Source organism: Phyllostomus discolor, chromosome 1, assembly GCF_004126475.2.
Source record: "Phyllostomus discolor isolate MPI-MPIP mPhyDis1 chromosome 1, mPhyDis1.pri.v3, whole genome shotgun sequence".
NCBI classification, from domain to species: domain Eukaryota; kingdom Metazoa; phylum Chordata; class Mammalia; order Chiroptera; family Phyllostomidae; genus Phyllostomus; species Phyllostomus discolor.
The window spans coordinates 96,547,335-96,562,784 of NC_040903.2; the positions used below are offsets into that span (position 1 = coordinate 96,547,335).

The 15,450-nt window shown below is 36.7% G+C and overlaps 1 protein-coding gene and 1 pseudogene across 2 annotated transcripts in view; one reads left to right on the top strand and one right to left on the bottom strand.

Moving 5' to 3' along the window:
- Positions 1–15,450, bottom strand: part of GRID2 (glutamate ionotropic receptor delta type subunit 2) — a 1,446,155-nt gene that overhangs the window by 1,323,228 nt on the left and 107,477 nt on the right. The gene's annotated exons all lie outside the window — the stretch shown is intronic.
- LOC114491675 lies at positions 7,447–8,217 on the top strand (annotated as a pseudogene).

Sequence of the window (15,450 nt, forward strand, 5' to 3'; positions counted from 1 at the left end):
TAGCTGTGGCGCGGATTTCGAGCCAAGTTTTCCCCGACCTCGGGGCGCCACAGACCCGAGCCCACCAGGGTCATCCTCGGCCCCTCCTACCAGTCTGGTTGTTCAGGTCTACTTCAACTTCTTGGCTGTCCGACTTCCATTCAGATAAATTCTCTGTCAGTTCTGGGTGTTATACTGTCTGTAAATTATTGTTCTTCTAATCTTGGTTGTGCGAGGAGGTACAGTGAGTCCACCTATTCCTCCATCTTGCCAGAAGTCTATATTTCTAAGACATTTCTACACTAACTGTCCACAATCAAAAGTTTGCCTTTGTCCCATTTTCTAGAAAAGCTCATTAACTATTACAATCAGGCACATCATAACTCAGAATCGAACCTCTTGCACTTTCTCTGCCTCACATTCAAATTAATGTTCATTCTTTCAATTATTATCAGAATGATATGTTAACTTACTTGTTTCATATTCTTTCTTTTGTCCAGGTAATACTGTCCCTGACAAAATTTAAACTTGCATTAATGTAGTCACCTATTTCCATTTTATCCAGAGACCCTCACAAAAGCTTCTTTGCAGATTTGTGACCCTGTAGATTCAATGGGTCCAGCCTCATTTTCAAATCTTCAGGGCTACCTAATAATCCTTTGATATCTCTAGTCTGCTTTCACTTCTTGCTACAAGAGCAATTGTTCTTAACTTTTATCATTCTGATGAAGCCTCACCTTCCCACTAGCCATTGTCTTGGATAGTTGCATTTTTGTCTACTGAGAAACAGCATGATGCAGCAACTTTTTCAACTTTATGTGCTCCAGTCTACAAATTCACCCATTAAAGACATAAAAACCTTTATACATATCTTCAGTCTCAGGGCAAAGCTATTCTATTTATCATATGATCTATGACTTCCATTTTGCTATATGTTTTCAATCTCTCTATAGTTTGATATTGTAACCTTAATCTATCCTATTTTTATCTGACCTTAACATGCCTCAGGTATTCCTACATTTAAAAAACCTTCTGATAATCCCATAGCCTCCTCTAGCACAATCTACTATGTGCCTCCTCACAATTCGTAGAATTATTTCTTTTTTAAAATCCTTTTATTCTTCAAAAGGATAAAATCTAAGCTTTTTGACTCATTAATACAATGAAACTGCTATCACATAAACTCATAATATGGTGGCATTCCTCAAGATGTAATCGTTATTTTTGTATGTACTTTTTGTTGTTGTTTTAGACTTTAGCCACCTTTTCTCCTTTTTGATTCATACTTCACATCTAATCTTTCTTCTTTGGCCCACCTGCATAATCTTACTATTGACTTAGTGCACTGGACCACAAACTCAAGGTCTATGTCTAAACTTCTTGTGTTCTTCCTCCACCTCCTTCATCATTCACATTATCAAGACATTTCAGGCTAGCATTTAAATCCTTCCATGAACTGAATCATTCTTTACCTAACAGGCATAGTTTAATTTAAAGCTGACTTATTTTAAACCCACTTAAAATCAACAAAAATATAAGGCATGTTTTGTAAGGAGTACAAAGATAAATAAGCCACATATTTCAAGAATTTCATAAAAGATTGGTACAATAGAATGGAAAATTACATAATATCATAAATGCAAAAAATATATAATAAATGCAAAAATACACATGTACAAAGAGAAAATGTAAAAGGATATTAGAAGTAAAACAAAGAAATGCCCCTAGAACTGTCAACAGAACACTTCTGAAAATAAGGACTTTCAATTTGGGTTGTGAAGGTCACCTATGATTGAAGATCTGGTAAAAAAAAAAAAAAGGAGAGGAGGACATTTATTACAGGCAAAGGGAAAGCCAGTGCAAAGTTGGAAATGCCAGGGTTTCTCCGATGACCTGCATGCAGTTCAGTGTTTCTGCCTGGTGAGGCACAGCAATGGTGAGTAGGCAATGATGCTAAACAATAAGTACAGCAGGAGTGGATGGTTGTTATTACAAATTTTAGTAAATGAGCTTTAGGTGTAATAAATTAATGTGAAAGTAAAAAAAAATAAGATGTGATTAACTTACATAAAATAATTTCTTATACCAAGGTCATGAATTTGGTCCCTGGTCAAGAAACATACAAGAATCAATCAATCAATGAATAAATAAGTGGAACAACAGATTTATCTCTCTCTCTCTCTCTCCAAGAAATAAAATAATTATAATAAATTTTATTTCTTAATTTTTCTTTTTGTTGATAAATAAAATGCTTGAGCTAAGTAAGAGGTAAAAATATAAAATTATAGCTGAACACTATAGAAAACATTTCAGGATTAGGAGATTCTGAAAAGAAACTTGTAAAGACCTTTATTATTTATATAACAAAGAAACAATTTGATTTTAAGATGTAGCACAAATACTGTTCTTGAATATGCAATAAATCAGTTGCCACACAGTTCAGTACTGCTCTAAAAACCATTTCTAAATTCTACATCAATATTAAACTGTAAGCAAGCATTCTATTTCCTGAAAGAATCAGTTTAAGTGACGGTATTTTCCTAGGATACCTCACAAGAGTCTATTTAAACACACACAGACACACAGTATCGCATATATGGAATGAAAATCGATCAAGATTTCAGATTTTCAAGATCCATTATATATAAAATGCCTTGTTAAGAGAGGCTTGAGACAGCATACCAAAATCCTTAGAACACGACAGGTGAAAATTTTAAAAAGGAAATGTTTTAAAAAATCAAAAAACAGGAGAAATTATGGTCAAATGGCAGACGATACAAAGAATGAGTAAAAAGTACAGCAAGTTTCACAACTTTTGTTTCAAAATGTTTCCACAGAAAAATTATCAAAGTCCATTTTGTAAAAATAATTTGAGGAGTGATCTGGTGTCAAATAAAATAAGTTCAAGCATATGAGTTTGTGCTGGAATGAGTGAGTCACTAATAATTTTTTACTTACTAAAGAAATGCCAGAGCAATAGTGGTAACAATAATCGATATGCACTCACCACATGTCAGAACTTATGAAGACATGAATTATTTCCTTCAGTCCTCAAAACAATTCAGGCAAATAGGTACTATAGATCTAAAAAACTCTTAGCACAATACTAAAATTCAAAAATATAGTAAAAACCCAAAGTTGTTTTTGTTGTTGTTTATTTTCTCATAAAGATGGCAGACAAGTCCTTTTAGAGATTCATACTGATATGAACTGAGATGAAGCTACTTATATTTTTATTTATTCCACTGACAGTGACTTAATGTATTTCTTTGCAAAAAGTACAAAATGTTGCAGATCTGTTTAGGTTATCACATATCACTTAGATAGGATCCATATCCATTATTTCTAAATTCTGAAACATATCTGCTCCTAAGAGTTCAGATAAAGGACTGTTAACCTGTATTGCTAGATACATCTCATAAATGAAATAAAAAAGGACCGAGAGCACACTTCTGAAATGTGTGTGTGTGTGTGAAATGTGTGTCCTGAAATGTATGATTTCAATGCAGTTAAAAAAATGTCAGTGTTCAAGCTCTAATCCATTATGCATGCCGCCTCTGTGCAAAAACTGTTCCTCTTAGGGGTGCCAACATAGGAACTTGCCTCCTACCAAGGACCACCAAGTCTACAGCTACAAATGGATAGTTACCCTCTGAAAAAAATTTGAACATTAGATGAACTGTTCCTCCACAAAAAGATAGAAAAGCCACAATGAAAAAAGTAAAAAAAAAAAAAAAAGGTACAAACAGATACATAGTAGCACTAAAATCCAAACCCCCAGCACACAACAGGAAAGGGTCTCACTAGCCCAACTCTGTTCCTGGAGAAAGAGAGGTCTGTGACCCACATCAAGCACCCCAACCCTTAGGATCTGCACCTGAAAGATGAGCCCCCAAAGTGTTAGGCTTAGAAAACCAATGGAGCTGACATCTAAGAGACCCAAAAGGGTGTAAGAAACAAAGATTCTCCTTTTAAAGGGCTCACGTGAAGTTTCACCTACCTGGGATCCAATGCAAAAGCAGCAATTGGAAACTTCGTCAACTATATGTGAAGGAAGTGTTTTAGTAACCCTAAAGCATGGCTGCAGGGACAGGGGACAGTTGAAACACCACCCAGTGGAGGGTGCGCAGGAGGATGCCATTTTTGCATTCTCTGCATACCCAGCTAGTTCAGGTGAGTAGCATCAATGTAGCAGTCTTGTTCTGCCTTACTAGGACAGTGCGGGTGAGCAGTCACAGAACTGTGCTGCTGCCTTGCTGAAATGCAGCACTCTCCTGCCTCCTGGATGGGGCAGATGAGTGCGAATAATCACAGCAATTTCTACTTCCCTTGAGGGATAGGCTTCAGGTTTCACACACAACTACAGGTTACAAAAGCACTTCCAGTGAACAAAAGCAAGAGACAGACACTCCTTGCCCATTCCCTTACCTTTACTGTGGCTCAAATACACCTACCAGAAAGGAGCTTACGCCTTTGTTTAGAGCCTCAGTTTTTGCAACTGTCACCCCAGATCTCCTGGTCTAGAGACCTACAGGACTTATGATCCTTGCCCCAAAGGACTATATACATTTGTCCATATATCCAAATGCTTCTTCAGGGTCTAGCTTCCAATCAGCCTGAAACTGCTTGCTAAATGAGATTCTTACCCTTGGAACACTGACAGGTCTTAGCATACCTTCAACAATGAGGACCTATCAAGAATTAATCAGGCCATTTAGACAATTGCAAAGGTTCAAGAGACAACGAGGAGTTAGAGCAAAATTTAAAGATAAGATCCATCACCTATACAAGATCACTTCTTCAAGACTAAGTAAAAGAAAAATGAGGAAACAAAGAATTAGGTTCTGAAAGAAATCTCCAGACAAAACCTCAGAAAAAGCCCTTAATGATACAAAGATAAGTAATTTAACTGAAAAAAAATTCAAAGTAGTGGTTGTGGAGATACCCATCATGCAAGAGAGGAATGGTTGAACAAATTGAGAACAACAACAAAATAGAAAATGTAAGATAACACCGAACAGAAGTCACAGAGCTGAAGAAAACAATAAAGTGAAAAATACAAAAGTAAGATTCTCAATAAAAGAATGTATGGAGCAGAAGAAAGAATCAGTGAGCTGGAAGACAGAGCACTGAAAACCACAAAGGGAGCAGCAAAAGAAACAAGAATTTTAAAAAATGAAGGCAGCTGAAGAAACTTAGGAGTCAAAATCAAGCTAAATAACATTCACATTGCAGTGGTCCCAGAAGGAGAAGAGGGAGAGAAAGGAGTAGAAAACTTTCTCAAGAAGTAATGGTTGAAATCTTCATCACCCTGGGGAAGGAGATAGAAACCTAGGTCCAGAAAGCTGAGAAAGTTCCATGAACTAGAACCCGAAGATATCCACTCCAAGATACATTATAATTAAAATGACAAAATTTAAAGATAAAATCTTAAAAGCAACTACAATCATATTAATGGTGAAAAACGTTTTAATTTTTTTGTCTAAGATCAGAAAGAAGACAAGAATGCCCATTCTCCCCACTTTTTTCAAAATACTATTGGAAGTTCTATTCACATCAATTAGGCAAGGAAAAAAAGTTATCCAGTTCGACAGACAGAAGTAGAATGGTCACTATTTTCAGATGACATGAGAATATATATAGGAAATTCTGAGGACTCCACCAAAAATGTTAGAACTAATGAATTCAATAAAGTTGCAGGATATGAAATTAATGTTAAAAGTGTTTTGATGGTTGTCAGAGGGAGAGGCTTGTGGGGAATGGGTGAGGGGGTGAGGAGATTAAGCAGTACTAATAGGCACTTACAGAATAGCCATGGGAGTGTAAAGTACAGTATAGGAAATGGAGTAGCCAAAGAACTTATACACATGACCCATGGACATGTCAACAGTGGTGTGGGCACTGCCTGAGAGAGTGGGGTGGGGTGCTAGGTGCTAGGGGGCAAAGGGGGAATATTGGGACAACTGTAATAGCATAATCAATGGAGTATAATTTTAAAAAATCTATTGCACATCTCTACACTAACAAACTATCAGAAAGATAAATTTAAAAAGTAATGCCATTTATAACTGCAACAAAAAATACTGGAAATAAATTTAACCAAAGAGGTGAAGTGCCTGTATACAGAATATGATAAGATATTGATGAGAGAAACTGAATAAGACACAATAAATGGAATGATATTCTGTGATCATGAATGGGAAGAATAATTTTGTTAATATGTCCATAACACACAAAGCAATCTACTAATTAAATGTAATCCCTATCAAAATTCCAATAACATTTTCACATAACTTAAATAATTTTAAATATGTATGGAACCATATGAGATCCCCCAATAGCCAAAGCAATTTTGAAAAAAAAAAAAAAACAACAATACCATTGGTATCACATTCCTTGATTTCAAACTATTATCACAAAGCTACAGTAATCAAATCAGTAAGACACTGATATGAAAACAGAACACATACATCAATGGAACAGCATACAGTGCCCAGAAATAACACCCCACATATAGAAAATTTAAGACAAAGAAGGCAAGAATATACAATAGGGAAAAGACAGTGTCTTCAATAAATGATGCAGGGAAGATAGCACAGCTACATACAAAATAATAAAATTGGACCATTGTCTTACCCTATATATAAAAATTAACTCAAGATGAATTAAGGACTTGAAGGTAAGACCAGAAACTATAAAACTCCTAGATGAAAAGAGATGATAAGCTTCCTGATATCAATCTTAGTGATTTTATTTTTGCACCTGATTAGAAAGACACAAGAAAAAAAAAACAGAAGTAAACAAATTGGACTGCATGAAACCAAAAAGCTTCTGCACATTAATGGAAGCCATCAATAAAATGAAAAGGCAGCCTATTGAATGGACAAATATGTTTGCAAGTGAATTGTCAAAAAATATGTGTGGGAGATTACTTTGGTGGAGGTACTTGGCAAAGTCCTTAAGACTGAAAATGGGGAGGGCTAAAGGGTGGGTGCTCTGGTTTCCCTGTACCTTGCGAAAGGGCAGCAGAGTCACAGGACCCCTCCCTATCTGAGAGCCCTACAGAGGAAAACCTCCCCTGTAGCTGCAGGTGGCCCTTTTTGAAGACTCACTTTTAGATTAATGGGTGTTGCTGTTGTCATCACTCCTGTTTCCTCTTTTGCGATTTACTTTTCTGCCTTTCTTTTTTTTCTAACTTAAAATAAAGCTTTGTATATAAAAATTAAAATAAACTGGAAAGATAACCATTGTACATTTCATTTAGAAAATATAAAAATGAATTTTATTTTGAAGTTATGCTTTAAATGGGAAAAATATTATACCACAGAGAATGGGGCATTTGTGCTCTTCTTTTGACATTCCTTTGTTAATTCTTCAGAATCTTCACTTTTTATTTAATCCTGAGAGATTAAACATACTCTCATAGCCTTGTAAAAAATGAAGAACTCTTTTTTTCTGGCTGGAACCATGGAGGGTGCAGAAGAAAAGTAGAAGGTCCATGCTGTGCCAGAAACCCTTAAGAAAAAGCAAAAGAAATTCCAGCACTGAAAATCAAGTACCTAAGAAAGAAGTTTGCCCAAAAGATGTTTCAAAAGGGATGGAGGAGTTTTATCTATGAAAAATCTAAGCACTATCCCAAGGAATATAGGTGGATGCATAAAACTGAGATTCAAATGGCTAGAATGGCAAGAAAAGCTGGCAACTTTTATGTACCTGTGGAACAGGTACCCAAATTAGCATTTGTCACCAGGATCAGAGGTGCCAATGGTGTGGACAAGGTGCTGCAGCTTCTTCACCTTTGCCAGATATTCAATATCACCTTCATTAAGCTCAGAAAGGCTTTGATTAACATGCTGAGAATTTTGGAACCATATATTGCATGGGGGTACCCTAAACTGATCAATAAATGAATTGATCTACAAATGTGGTTATGGCAAAATCAACAGAAAACAAATTACCCTGGCAGACAATGCATTGACTGCTTGATCTCTTGGTAAATATGGCATTATCTGCACGGGGGATCTGACTTACGAGGTCTATGCTGTTGGAAAATGCTTCAAATTATCTCCTCCACAAGGTGGAATGAAGAAAAAGACCACTCATTTTGTAGAAAGTGGAGATGTTGGTAACAGGGAGGACCAGATCAACAGGCTTATTAGAAGGGTGAACTAAGGTATCTATTATGGTCATTTTTGTAATCTGGTCAGTTAATAAACAGGATCTGCTTTAAAATTGAAACAAAAAAATGAAGAAGAAAAGGAGGAAGAGGGGAGGGGGAGAGGAAGAAGAAGAAGAGGGAGGGGGACAGGGAGGAAGAATGAAAAACCTCCTCCTCTGAGACTGCTTTCCCAAACCTTTCTCTGCACCTTTCCCTCCTCATCTACCCAGTTTTCTCTGAGCATCCTACATTTACCCATGTTCTGCCTTTGTTTTAATGTTGGCTCTTGCTTAGCCTGCAGTGGAAAGGTTCTCTGGGTCCCCAGTTTCCAACTGGGGGAACTTTCCAATCATAGATAAACTTCCTTGACCATCCTTGACCATCATTGATGCTCCTCCTTTCCATCATTCTACACTGTGGTCCTCTGGCCACCTACCTGTCCATTCATGTGAAATTCTGCTTGGGTCAGTGGCATGTGCACAGTATGTGCATGAATCTGTCACAAAGAAGGAGCCTGAACTAGAACCTCAGAGCATTACTGCCTTGGGGCCTGATGTTCTCATTTTTCCTCAGTTCACATAACAAGAAATTAAATGGAATGAGTGTTTCATGTGGCTTTGGTCTGGTGAGTTTTTTTTAACCTTTATTTTTCATATGTAGACTGTTTAGCTTTTCCTGTTTATTTTATTTTATTGAGGACTACACATATCCAAAAATATGAAGAACTCATAAAACTCAACAACAAAAAATCAGATTAAAAAATGGGAAGAATATCCGAATAGACATTTTTCCAAAGAAGATATACAAATGGCCAACATATACATAAAATATGCTCAATATTACTAATCATCAAGAAATACAAATAAAAACCATTAATGAGACACTACATCACATCTGTCATAATGGTTACTGTAAAGAAGTCAGCAAGTATCAGCCCGAATGCAATAAAAAGAGTACCCTCACGCACTATTAGTGGGTTTGTAAATTGGCACAACCACTATGAAAACCAGTATGGAAGTTCCTCAAAAATTTAAAGGCAGAACTACCAGCTATTATAGCTATGATCCTGCTATTTCACTTCTTGGTATCTATCTGAAGGAAATGAATATATTAAATTAAATATATGCACATCCATTTTCCTTACAGATTATGGGAGCATTATTTACAATAACCAATAAATAGAAAGAACCTGTCTCCAACAATGGATAAATGGATGAAGAAGAAGTGATATATATAATGGGGTACTACTCAGCCATAAAAAGAATAAAATTTTGCCATTTGAAAAAACATGAATGGACATGGAAGGTATTATGTTAATTCAAATAAGTTAGAAAAAAGCACAGACCACATCATCTCATTATAGTGCAATCTAAAAACAGGACAAATCAGACTCATAAGTACAAAGCACAGACTGGTGGTTACAAGAGGGGACAGGTTTGGGAGAGGGGGATGGGTGAAGGGGATTTAGAAGTAAAAACATCCAGATACAGAATAAACAAATCATGAAAATATTATACACAGAATGGGGAATATAGTCACTAGAAGTATATTAACTTTGAATGGTGACAGATAGTAACTAGAATTATTGTGGTGATCATTTAATAATGAGTACAAATGTCTAATCACTATCTTGTATACCTGAAACTAACATAAATTTTATGTCAGTGATACTTCATTTTATGTTTTTATTTTTTAAGATTTCATTTATTTTTATTTTTTAAAGATTAAGTTTTTATTTATTTTTAGAGAGGAAGGGAGGGAGAAAGAGAGGGATAGAAACATCAATGTGTGGTTGCCTGTTAATGCACCCCCTACTGCAGGCCTGGCCCACAGCCCAGGCATGTGCCCTGACCAGGAATCCACACAGCTACCTCTTGATTTGTGGATGACACCCAACCCACTGAGCCATAGCAGTCAGTGCAATACTTTATTTTTTAAAACTGTTTTTCTAGTAAAATGTCAGGTCTGCAAAATCAGATATTTTGTCTAATTTGTTCCATTTGGGGTTGCCAGTGCCTAGAACAGTTTTAAGAAATGTATTGCATACAAAATAGGTGTGCAATAAATGTTTATGGATGCATGAATTGTATCTCACGCTGAAACTTTTTGTAGATACTGACATACAGTACATTTAAAATATAATCCTTAGCAGGGATAACTATCCAGTTGCTGTTAAAGGTACTGCCATGTTTTTATAGTCAACATAACACTAAGGGAAAGAGCCTAATAAGAAATACATGACCAAATAGAACTCCACCGCACAATACAAAGAAATTGAGTTAAAGAGTTTTCAAGAGCAGGTCAAAGATGCATCCAAGAAAGTCATAATGAGTCTGCTCCAACACATACCATTTAACAGCAATGCCATGCATACGGCCACAATTAGCATAGCCTGGAAACATGCTAAATGGTTGTATCAAACTTAGGTGTAATATTTGTTTTCTATAGTGTGAACCAGAAGAGTCATATGAAGCAAGAGGCCATGCCCAGAGTTTCATACTCACTTAAAACTCAACTTATTGAATAGCTCTAGTACCAATTTTGAAAAATGTCTGAAATCATGCCTTTTAAATGTACCTACAGAAGTAACTGTCTGGAACAACCTGCATTTTAAGCTGAGTGGTAGAATTTAAACAGTAGTGGAACAGAACACAAAACCAACACCGTAACATCTAGAAGTAACCATAAACCATATAATAATAACCACATAGTAACCACAAGCCATATAATAATATAAACATGCCCTTGGTATTATAGCCATATCCCGCTTTCCTCTTTGTGAGTGGTGTTGATGGCAATATCCAAGGGCAGAGCGAGGCAGCAGTGGTCCCACAAAACAAAGAAAAGACCACCACTGATTGTAATCAAGGCACATCCCCTTGGACAAATCCTAAATATGCAAATTATGCCTCTATTTCCTTGTTCCCAGAAATCTCTGCAACGGTATTAAACCTAAACATGTAGAGAACAGTTTCATACTCACTTAAATTACTGGATCAGTTTCATTTATTTTATAACACCAACAGACAGATAATAGATTTATTATGTACGGTTTTAATTTATGTTGTATATTAGATGCTATTTTATATATTATTGCATGTTATACACCAATAATTGATATCATTAAAAACTCAACTTATTGAATAGCTCTAGTACCGATTTTGAAAAATGTCTGAAATCATGCCTTTTAAATTTACCTACAGAAGTAACTGTCTGGAACAACCTGCATTTTAAGCTGAGTGATAGAATTTAAACAGTAGTGGAACAGAACACAATAAAATAAATATCAAGAAATCAAAAATGTCATCCATGTAGATTACATTATGGCTCTCCTGGAGTTACTCTGCAGACCTCTAGAATCCTGTGTGGTTTCTTTGAAGAGGCTTCCTTAAAATAATGGGGAAATATATTAAGTGCAGCTGGAAAAGCAACACCATAACATCTAGAAGAAATAAGGCGCCCTCTCTCTTCATGCGGCTGCTCATATGGCATACTAATGTTTTGTCATAGTAACCACAAACCATATAATAATATAAAGAAAAATACAAGAAAAATTGAAGAGAAAAAAATCAAGTCAGAAATAAAGAATAACATGGAAACAAAATAAAACTTAAAAAGAGAATAAGTAGAAATAAATAGGATACATAAACCTAAAAACTACTGATACTGATAAACTAAATGAGAACCAAGAAAAAAAAAATAATACCCTAAAAATAATTATGACATATTAAAATCATGAAAGTTGTCAAGATGGAGAACAGTGCTCAAAGTTTAAAAAATGGGAATATGTTATATTTAGGGGATGGAGGATTAAGAATAAGAATTAAACACCAAAAAGGTAAAAACATAACATATTTGAATGTAAAAACATGTAAGATAAATAGAATATCAGAGAGTTTAAATTAATGCAAAAGAAGGATTATTATCAAAAGAGAGGACGTGAATATAATAGTGCATCAGTTTTGCCACAAAGCTAGTAAGGCAAGTTTAAAGACTAAAGAAAATTAAACATATTTCCTTACTGAAAAAAAATTTTCGAGTTAAAAAAGATGGAACAGAACAGATATAAACGAGGAACACAAAATCCCTGACTACTACTGAAGGGCTACCTTCCAAGGGTGTGGCATTCTCTGCTTTAGCAGCAAAATTATCCCTAACTGAAAATCCTACAGGATAGTGTACAGTGAGATGCCATTAGATTCCAACCCCCCCGCTTCAGCCAGCTCCCAAAGTTTTAAAAATGTGCAGTTCTATTTAAAACTACCCAGGGTTATTCCCCATCATAGAAACAGCCTCTGTTTCCCCAGCATAAGCAATAAGTGGCTTGCCCAACCCTGCCAAATGCCCAAGATAACTTTAATTTAGAAATTGAACTGATGAATTCTCTGTTCTAGCCCTATCTGCCAACATTTTTTTTCTGATGTTTCATTTGTACTATTTGTACAGCCTTGTCACTGCATGAGGTTAAAGTAGCAAAGCACAACAGACAGCACATTAAAGTATGCAAGAGATGAGGGATACGGGGCTGAGAGGAGACCCCATAAACGATCCAACTTTCCCAACCCTACAGAATATGGAGAAGGCACAAGGGTTGCATCTGAAGCTAAACCTTAGAGTTTCTTAAGTAATTTTCTGTGTTGCATATCTTACGCCCTAGCTTTTAATCTTAAAATCCTTTTTTACATAGCCAAAGCTTGGCCAGTGTGTTGCCCATGTCTGACAGTCATACTGTTCATCATTCGGGAACTGGCTAAACCTCAGGTGTGCTCAGTGGTGGCAGGACTAGGCAGGGGGCAGGAAAAGAGAAAAATACTCTCTAAATGATACACAGGTGGAAAAACTCAGTATTTATTTGAATAAACTTCCAATTCTGTTTGCAGGAAATTCCTTATGATCTCCATCTATTTTTATGTTGGGTGATTGTTCAGCTCCTGTAAATAGAGGGGTGAACTGAGCAACTGTCCAATTGGCTTTGTCTATCTTTAAATGTATACAAGCAAATACACTCCATTTAAGCAGTCATTAGTCATGCTCACTCAGATACTCCCCCACCACTGCTAACTCACACACAAATTTGCCTTGCTCTACTTCTGTTAACTTCTAGAAATGATTCTTGCCAGACCTGAAAGTAAAGAAATCTTGCTCAGTTGAATTAGAATGGAGTCCAAGGGTTTGCCCAGCTCTCAATCTCTTCTATTTTTGATGTTTTTTTTTTCAAATTACCCACAACCTTTCTAAGTAGCATGCTCCTACTGACAGATTGACTGCAGGTCAGTGTGTGCTTGGCTATGAAAAAGGAAAAAAATGGTTGTCCAATTTTTTTAAATTAAAGAAAATACAGACTTCAAAACAACACATTATATACTATATGAAAATTTTACTGGTACTAATCTACATTAGTTTTCATAATTTACATCAAAAACTGATGATAGCCTGGCCAGGCTGCTAGGAGCAAGTGGAGGGTGGGGAACAGAAGTGGCTGCCAGAGGAGATCACTTACCTCCCAAGGCAGTGGGCGGGGCCACAGGTATCCCATACCCAAGTGTGCACCTCACCAACACTTCACACCTAGTGTGGGGCATCCTACTCCTGGTGACTGATGCCGTGCCCCCAGGCAAGATGGCAACAGAATAAAGTATAGCAGTGAGCCACCAAGGCTAACGAGATAATTAGATAAGGGAGAAAGCCCTCCTACACCCTCCCAGTACCTGACTGGGGGGTGGGGCCAGGTGAAGGCATGCATGTGTGCACCATCAGAGGTCAGAAGGGTCACAGGGGAAGGTGTGGGACCAGAGAAGCCTATCAATATAGGCTGGGGAAGAAATTGGTTGGGGAACGGTTCTGGAGTATGCAGAAGTTTGGGCTGAGAAAGCACCAGGTCTGCCCCACACAGGAAAATAACATAAACTTAGGGGAAGGAAGGGAGGCCATCTTACCCACTGTGCAAACACACTGGCCAGTGCGTTTACAGGACCTTCTGGCCACAGAATCCACTTGGCCAATGGTGGTGCCAACCCCACACACAGGTTCCAAAGAGGCAGGGAGAAAAGCTGAGCCACCTGGATGACCACACAGTGGCCGACTGTGGTCCCCAAAGGTGGTACTTTAATGCAAGGAGAAACTCTGAACACTGTCTTTGGTCTGGCCGAAGAGGGCTGGGTTTTCCTCTGGGTTTCCCAAAGGGCATGGGCTTTGAGACAAGAGTCTGCCCTTCTCCCAGATCAGGCAGCATTTGAATAAAAACCTCTTTTCTTTCTCACTCTATCTCTAAGATTTGCCTATTGGTGGTGGTGAGCAGCAAGACCCCCCACTTTGGTTCACTAACAAAGCTATCTAATTATGAAAGCCTAGTATTGACAATTTGTTTCCTGACAGAAAGCTTCAATGTGGGGCTATTTCATTGAAAAGAGGTATCAGGGAGCCCTCTTACGTGGGAAAGAAGAAAGGTCCAGGTCCTTCTCAAGGCTAAATATCTCCGTTCATTGTACATAATTCTTTCCTGTCTTCTAGTCCTTTCTAGTCCTAGGCAAGGGATCCTGTGCACATGTCTTTCCAAATGTGTTCAGTAAGCTTACATCATTGAGTGATTGTCAGCAATACTATAATGATGATGACTTGTTTAATTTTACTTTTCAACACTTGTAATAACAAAGGCCTCAGATTTACAGGGATAAATGAACTTTATTATCTTGAGAGAATTTACTATTTGTATATGGTGTATGATTTATAACCCCTTATTTCTAAAAATGAATTGAAGTAATTATACTGAATTGAGTGGAAATATGAGCTCATGAAATATTACCATATGCTGAGTTTTTCTTTTTTTTTTTTTGTATTTCTGAATATAGGCAATGACCTACTTTTTAGTTGAGTCAGGAACATTTTTGTCCCAATAAAAAATTTTCTCATAGACTGCTATGTTGAAATTCTACATATATTAAAAGATGAACTATTGTCCAAACATTCGAGACACCAAGCATAAAAAGACTTTTTTTTTTTAAATATTTTATTTATTTATTTTTAGAGAGGGAAGGGAGGGAGAGAGAGAGAGAGAGAGATCAATGTGCGGTTGCTGGAGGTTATGGCCTGCAACCCAGGAATGTACCCTGGCTGGGAATCGAACCTGGCATAAAAAGACTTTATCCCTCATAGCACAGAATGGAGAAAGTACTATTTGAGTATACTGAACTACCTTATTCATTATATAAATTTTTTGTTTTATTTCTTCCTTTTATAGATGTAGCACTAAGCAAAATTCATAATTACATAACTAATTACAGGTTTAGTAATTCAATGTCTCTTCTAATAGAATG